General features: G+C 45.5%; 1 pseudogene; it reads right to left on the reverse strand.

Annotated features, from left to right (window-relative positions):
* Window positions 1-6663: 6663 nt before the first annotated feature.
* Window positions 6664-7768, reverse strand: LOC149317843 (artemin pseudogene; annotated as a pseudogene).
* Window positions 7769-8191: the final 423 nt, after the last annotated feature.

An 8191-nucleotide genomic window follows, 5' to 3' on the forward strand; every position in this document is an offset into this window, starting at 1 on the left:
GCTGATCGTTCCTATTTAAATAACCCAATTCCTGTCTCGAATCAAGGAAAAAATGTTGGTTCAACCCTTCTATTTTTTTAACACGGGTTATACGCTTTTAACACGGATCAAATTAAAATCCGATTGACGATTTGCATTTTAGTGGGAACGATTGCGGGTTGCTCTAGAACTGTTCTAGAGTTAATTCGGTTTCTAATAGGAACGATGTACCTTGGATTCGATTTGTAACACGGAATATAAGCCAATGGGAGCACCCTCACGGAGTTCCATTGGTGCCCTCTAAATGGCAGCACTCAACTAAAGAATTTTAACTCATTCATCAAACTACAAGTCCCAGGATTCTGTAGGATTGAGCCGTGGCAGTTAATGTAGTCTAACATTGTAAATTACATTGTAGTGTAAACTCACTCATAGACCATCTCATTCAAGCAGAATAGAACAGCACTATTTCTTCTCTCAGTCTGGACAGTATACTCTTGTAGATGCAGTCTAGAATTACATTGGCTTTTTTGGCCATTGCAACACACTGTTGAAGAACCTATGTTGTGTTTTGAACATTGGACTATGACTCTGGAGACCAGGGTTTGGATGCCATGGAAACCCACTGGGTGACTTTGGAAAAGTCACACTCTCTCAATCTCAGAGGAAGGCACTGAACAAATCTTGCCAAGAAAACCCCATGATAAGTTCACTTTATGGTCACCATAAATTGGAAATGACCTTAGAATCATAGAATCATAGAGTTGGAAGAGACAACAGCAATCCTACTGTTGGCTCCTGTGCGCCAGTGTACCATTTTATTCACTGGGGTTGCAGAAACCGCAATTGTGTGTGCTGATCTGCAGTAGGTTTTATAATAGGTGTCTTCAGCAGAAGGGTGGTGTGGCCTAATCCTTACTTAACAAAACTGGTGTAGATTTATGCTACCCAAGCCCAGTGCTGGAAGTTGGCTCACTTGTGAGAACGGAGTGTGGCAGGAGGGAGAAAGTGGTATCTTCTCAGGGCTACACCTTCCCAGGAGCTCTTTTCCTGGGCCACCAGGTGCTAAGAATGCCATCTTGCTGCAAGCCAGATCTGCAATAGCCAGCATCTCGTTTGATGGGATGTCCTTCCCCACCTCTCTCCCCGCTGTCCATCACAGCCTTTTTTTGGGGGAAATCCACCGTCATGCGGGGCAAGTTTTGCAGGTGCTTTTGCCTCTGCTTGTCCCGCAGAATGTTGCCTGGTGACTTTGGCATCCAGGAGGGTCCTGCGCAATCCTGCAGCTGAAGGATGCTCTCCGTTTCCAAGTTTCTGAATGTTCACATTTAAAAAATCGCTGCTTATGTTCTGCTTGTGTCATTTGCCATCCCTGATTCCTCTGCCTTCAACCGTATAATAAATACCTGGAACTAGAAACACCGAGTTAACTGGAAAACAAAACAAAACATTAAGCTGAATGCTCTCACTTCACAACTGGCCGTTCTGCCTAAATGCAACTATCAAAAGATTAAAAGGAGGCAGACACACCTTTTGTGCTTCTCACCTGATCTGGGTTCCACAGCCAAGGCCCTGCATCAAAGTTGTGAAATGTAGATATATCCACACATGGCATCCCTCCTCGATTGTATTATGCGACCCTTAATATTGAATGGCAAAGTTGTGCAGCTTAATGGCAAATGGAAATACAAACTGAATAATCAGTGAAAGGCAAAACCAATCAGCATCTGAATTCTGGTTCATACATCCAGATTATGGCTGTCACACATGTCTACATGACAGGCAAGGGAGAGCCCAGATGGGATGGATACAGGTTGATATGGCTTCAAGAGATTTGGGATGATATGCCTTTGACAGGCAGAAAAATTGAAATGCATAGATATAGGATGGCAGACACCTGTTTTAGGAGATTATCGCACTACATTCCTTAAGCGTTGCTATTGCACTTTAATCTTTCTGACTGCCTCTTATTGCATTTTGGGGTTTGTAGTTCGGTGAGGCCTAAGAGATTACTGGCTGAATATTCGAAATGCCCCTCTGTAAACTGCAAATCCCAGAATGCAACAGGAGGCAGCCTTTTCCTAAACACAAGTCACCGTGACATTACATATTTATAATCATCAACACCTATAATAAATTGAGCTATCTGTATAATCACATCTAAACCTTATATATTTATACGCCAGCACAATCTTAAACAATATTATACTCTAAACTCCCTCCTCTTATCCAAGCCTCTGGCCGCAGTCAGAACTGGAACATCCCACGCATGGCAGGGCTTCCATTCTGACTTCCAGGAAACAGCCAGAGCCAGTGTATGTTTGGGAATTATGAATCAGCTCAATGGTAGTGGCTGGGTTACTTAGCCATGGGGTCCAGTGTGTAGGAGCTAATAAGCACAGCTGTTGAAGTCTGGGCTTCTATTGCAAAGTCAAATCATCGACATTATGTCTTGGGTTAAAACCAGTGCCTATAATCTTTTGTCATATATCTTATATATATAAATCCCATCTCCAACTTCAGTCAAATTTATGGCAGAAAAGCATCAGTCAGATGTGAATTCTGACAACATTTTGCTGATGCAGTTTAGAATCGTTGGCCTTTTTAGGTGCCACATCACACTGTTGACTCGTGTTAATGTTGTCACTGGTATACGTAGGGACTGGATCCCAAGGCTACATAACCCAGCCACTACCATTGAGCTGATTCATAATTCCCAAACATACATTGACTCTTGAGTGTTCCTTTTTGGGACAGGTATATATACCCAGGGTTACACTGTCGATGATTTGACTTTGCAGTAGAAGCCCAGACTATTAGCTCTTACACATTGCCCAGACTATATTCCACCTGCTGCAGGCTTGTTCTCTCCAGGATGAAAGACTCTAAGCAGGAATTAATAATAATAATAATAATAATAATAATAATAATAAAATGTATTTATGTTTCCCCACCTCTCCTGGCGGATCGAAGTGGCGTTACAGACTAAATAAAAACACAGTGTTTGCATAAAAATTCAATGAACAGCAGCTAAAAACAATAAAATATACAACATCATACAGTAACAAGGCAGGGATCATACACAGACAGGGCATGCCATTCATATCAGGGGGGTACTCATATCAGGTGGGGGATGCTCGGCTAAAAAGCTCAGGTTTACCCACTTTTCTAAATGTCTCTAGCAAGGTCTCCGAATGGATCTCCTCAGGAAGACTGTTCTAGAGTCTTGGAGCCGTTGTTGAAAATGCTCTTTGCGAAGTAGCAACATACTTAGAGGTTGCTATCTCCAATAGGTTCTTACCTGATGTTCTAAGAGTGCAGGGCGGATTATGTAGGGAGATGCAGTCCCGTAAGTAACTCGGGCCCAAGCCATGTAGGAAGAAAGGCCCAGAACAAAATCAAAAGATTTGCTGTGCATACTGGTGGGAAAGGCTGGGTTGGGAATGGAGCCAGAGCATAGCGTCCATATCATGCATGCCCTGGCTCCACCTCCAGTTTTGCCTGAAAGTGCGCACCGCACCACATGATGCATGGCATCTCGGTGCTCCTCTGGTGCTGCATCTGCACGATGCAGTGCTGAAGGAGCACCATAAAGCCAAGCTGCTGCGGCTATCGTGCTCTTTCCAGGGGGCAAAAAGTAGCTGCTTTTTGCGGCTTCTTTTTGTCCCCTGGAAAGGCTGGATCGGGCCCGCAGCGTGCTGGAGGCACAGCCTGTATGTGAGCCATTTGGTTCTCAATTCGTATGCTGGCTATTCTAGTACAGGCCTAATGGCAGTACCAATCACTGAGTCTCCAGAACATAAGAGGAGCCAGGCGCAGAAAAACAACTGTAGGCTGACCCTGGACCTTCTACTAAGGGTTGTTAAGCTGGCCTTCACGCTCAACTACACCTTCTCCTTCACCGAGATAGACCAAGCTGCTTGGGGAAATGGAGGCTGCTGGTGTGAAGAAGAAGCGGGGAGAGGACATGAGTGTTGCAGCAGATGCATCTGAGTGACCCTAGTAAGCAGCCTATTTCCTTAAACCGGCTAAAGAAGGACTAGTGCTAAGGAGGGGCACTTCAGGAGCTATCCGTTAGCACCACAGTTCTGCCACTCGTCCTTTGAATAAGGTTTGGGCAATTCCAGCCATGTGTCTCTGCTGGAGGAGGAGACTCAATGTGCGAGTAAAGTCACAACACTATTGAAAGATCCTCCCAGAGTGAGGTTTGTTGCTGACTTCAGTGGCTTGGCTGAGCTTAGTCCCACCGTCCTGTTGCAAGCTTCCACAGACGCTGTAAAGATGTCCAGTATCAATGTCTGTAAGACCCCTAGACCCATTTGAGCCAAGAATGCTCCCCTCCAACCTATTGTCCACTTGCTGCTTCTGTCTGCTCTGGCAAACCGCACCACGGACTTTGTATCTCCTTGTCCCAAGAGCCGCAGACAGGGAGGCCTGCATGGGAACACGAACCCCTGCCAACCCTGGTGACATGGTGAGCTCTGGGCAGACAGCACACCTCAGTTGAATGATTTTTGCATTCTCTTCCCCCTTCTGTAGATAGATAGGGATTTCCTGCATGCAAATCCTGCTGTCTCCTCTCATTCAAACTAACCATGTGAATTAGGTCACTCCCCTTTTCTATTGCCTTGTTCAGTTTGGGGTCGAACAGGCCGCCCCTCATCTTTGTTGGGTCAGGGCTGTGGCAACTACAAGTGACTCCTTTTTGTGCAGCAGAAAAAACACCCTTGCAGACGGCACCTTGGTTTTTTGGCCCTCCTTTGGCACTGCATCATTGGGACACAGCGCCAAAGGAGTGCCATGACGCTGACTGCCGTGTGGTGGGGCATGCGGCTTCATGCCGACATGGGAGTGGAGCCAGGCCATGTGTCGTGCAGATGCCACGCCCTCATTCTGCTCCAATGCTGGTCTTTGATGCCAGTCTGTCGAGGCTGTTCCCCCATCTATATCTCCCATCAACTTTCTTTGGAAAGATGCTGAGATTTCTTTTTAACCTGAACCTGAACTATTCATTAGCTAAAAAACATCTCAGGGAAGCCTTGTTGGCCATATAGCAAATCCAATAATATCCAAACAATGATATCTTTATTGGGCCAGCCAAAATGCACAATTACACGTTTCAAGTCACAACTGGCTTCTTCATCAGGCAAACAGGAGAAAGAAATTGAAGATGTTAGTTATAGGCTTGAATTTTCTATTTCTGGTCTTAGTTCAGATGGTAGAAAATGCAGAAAATGCAGGCCTATGACTAACGCCTTCTGATTTCTTTCTCCCGTTTGCCTGACAAAGAAGCCAGTGGGACTTTGTAAGCTCGCAACATGTAATTGTACATTTTGGTTGGCCCCATAAAGGTATTGTTGCTTGGATGTTATTGGATTCATTAGCTAGATTAGTACAGTGCGCCCTTCCTGTACGCGGGGGATCCGTTCCAGACCTCCCTCATGTAAGGGAAATACTGCGCATGCTCAAGCCCCATGTGGCTTTCAGCATATGACATGGGCGCACTGTATGTATATAAAACCATGGGTAAACTTTTGTTTGAACTGCAAGCTACTTGTGTTGTTTCTGAGGACTTTATCACAGATGAGGAATTTCTCTTAATTTTGAATGAAAAGAAAGTGGGGCCAGAATGCATTTACGTGAATTCGCTAGTTCAGTGAATTTACGTGAATGCAAATTGCTTTTGAACTGGCTTCCCAATGCCCGAAAATAGCATGCCATTGCCCGAAATTGCATCTATCATGCAATAACATGAAACCCCATGATTGCACTCAGCCTCACTTCCCATTGCCCGAATTTGTGTGTGGTAGTCTATCACGCAATAACGTTAAACCCCATGATTGCGTTCGGATTGCCATTAGATTATACTTCCAATTTCCCTTGTCTGATCATGTCCTGAGTCAGTCTCAGTCCTTAGCTTTTGACCTCTGAAGCCCTAAACGGCTTGGGTCCAGACTGTCTGAAGGACAGTATCTCCCCATACGTAAGCCAGCCCAAGCGCTGAGAGGGTCAGGAGAGGGCTTTCTCTCAGTGCCACCGCTTCCTCAGGTGCGGCTGGTGAGGACTCAGCCTTCTTCTTCTCTGGGGCTATTTCCAGTCGGTGGGACTCCCTGCCGCTGGAGCTCAGGCCATTCCCCTCCTGCTCTCTTTCTGCCGGCATCTTTAGTTAGGCAGGCATTCGGTGGGTGAACTTTCTTTGAGTAATGTGCTGTGCAGTTTTAATGGGTTTTTAACTATGCTGTTTCTAACCTGTGTTTTAATGTTGGTAGTAGCATTTAATTCTTTTTTAACTTTTGCAATTCAATGTTTTAGCTCTATTTTTTGTTGTTGTTGAAAATACTGTAATCTGCCTTGAATCCCACTGTGGAAGAGAGGCAGGATATAAATCCTGGAGCAACGTGGGGTATAAAACATGGAAACAAACAAACAAACAAATAATGGATGCATATACATAGATCTTGTGGCACCTTTGAGACTCACTGAAAGAAAGAAATTGGCAGCATGACCTTTGCTAGACTTCAGTCTGCTTCTTCAGATGCATTTAGTGGAGTGGAAGCAGTTAGACAAGGACACGTTAGTTTCTGCTACTCTGCTGATTTAATGCTAGATCCTGATATTTTGATATTTCAACATTTGTTTTTCCTTAACAAAGGCTGAAGCCCTATGAAACTTGGATTTGCCGTACTAGCCCACACAGCCACACTTTGATGCCGTGATTTGGTGCACTGTATGCCAGTTATTGCGCACATCCATGAAGCTGATGTCCTCGAAGCGTGTGGGCCGGCAGCATGGCTGGGAGGAGGGATTGTAAGGCACTAGTACGTCTTGCTTCAGCAGGTAACCCAAGGCGAGGTCGTAGTTGATGCGGTCATTCTGGCAGGACCTTTCCTGGCATGACCCAATGCAGTACTTGAACTGCATAATCTCATCTGAATCATAGCCGAGTCCCAGATTCTCTACCTTCACCAACTGGTTGCGGAGGCGGCACTGGCTGCCACGCTTCTCACGACCAGCTTTCCTGGATGCGCTTCGGACTTTGGCGACACTTTCTGGGTAGAATCCTAGAACCATAGAATTGGAAGATACCACAAGAGCCATCCAGTCCAACCCCATTTTGCCATGCAGGAACTCACAATCAAAGCATTCCCATTGACAGATGGCCCTCCAGCCTCCGCTTCAAAATCTCCAAAGGAGACTCCACCAAAATCTCGAAGGAAGGAGTGTGTTCCACTGTCAAACAGCCCTTATTGTCAGGAGGTTCCTCCTAATGTTGAGCTAAAATTCCTTTTCCTGAAGCTTGCATCCATTATTCTGGGTCTTATTCTCTGGAGCAGCAGAAAAGAAGCTTGCTCCCTCGTCAATATGGCATCCCTTCAAATACTTAAAGAGGGCTCTCATATCACCTCTTAACCTTCTCTTCTCCAGGCTAAAAATAATGTTCAGCCACAGCAGATCTGAGGCACTGGACCCTTGTATGGTCATATTTTCCCTTAAAGAGATAGAAAAAGGGGAGCCAGAAGAAAAAAGAAAGCACAGGGAAAGGGGATGATGCATGAATTCCGTATATATCTGTTCCCTGAGTCCAGGTTAACTGCCCCAAAAGACCATTTTCATTGCCCCCCTCAAATTAATCGCTGCCTGACTTGCGTGAGCAAGTGAGTACATTAGAGAAGTGTCTCAGGTTTCAAAGAACTGTCAAAGAACTCTTACTGTCATGGCTGGCAGTGCCCACGCTTCCAGCGGTTGCTCCCAATTTCTGGTTACGATGCTGAGTCTGGTGGGTTGCCATGACTGTCCCAGCAAAGAGTGACAACAGAGTGAGTGTACCCCACAACCCCGACCCCTAGGAAAAGAAAACAGCAGGTTGTAGTAAATATGCTCAAAACAGTGAGACACAGAGACAGTTAGAAGGCCCTTCTAGAAAGAAATGGGAGCAAAGTCATGATGCAAAAACGCAAACGTGTCAGGGCCAGTCCGCATACCTTCCCCTCATGGGAATCCCTTCGGTCTTGGAAAGGGCATGAACTTTGTGTCATATAAAGATGAGAACGGAGTCTGTCTCGTCACATGTACAGGGATAAGCGGAACATGGAAATGCTGCTCTTCTTTGGACTTCAATCCCTACAATTCCGAAATCGGCATGGACAGTGGCCATTGCAGCAGCTATATACATATGCACCAGAACCAACCCTTTAAGCATTGGGTCCAGGTT

This window comes from Sceloporus occidentalis, unplaced genomic scaffold (genome assembly GCF_023333645.1).
Source record: "Sceloporus occidentalis isolate IW3139 unplaced genomic scaffold, rSceOcc1.0.p SCAF_2, whole genome shotgun sequence".
Classification (NCBI taxonomy): Eukaryota; Metazoa; Chordata; class Lepidosauria; order Squamata; family Phrynosomatidae; genus Sceloporus; species Sceloporus occidentalis.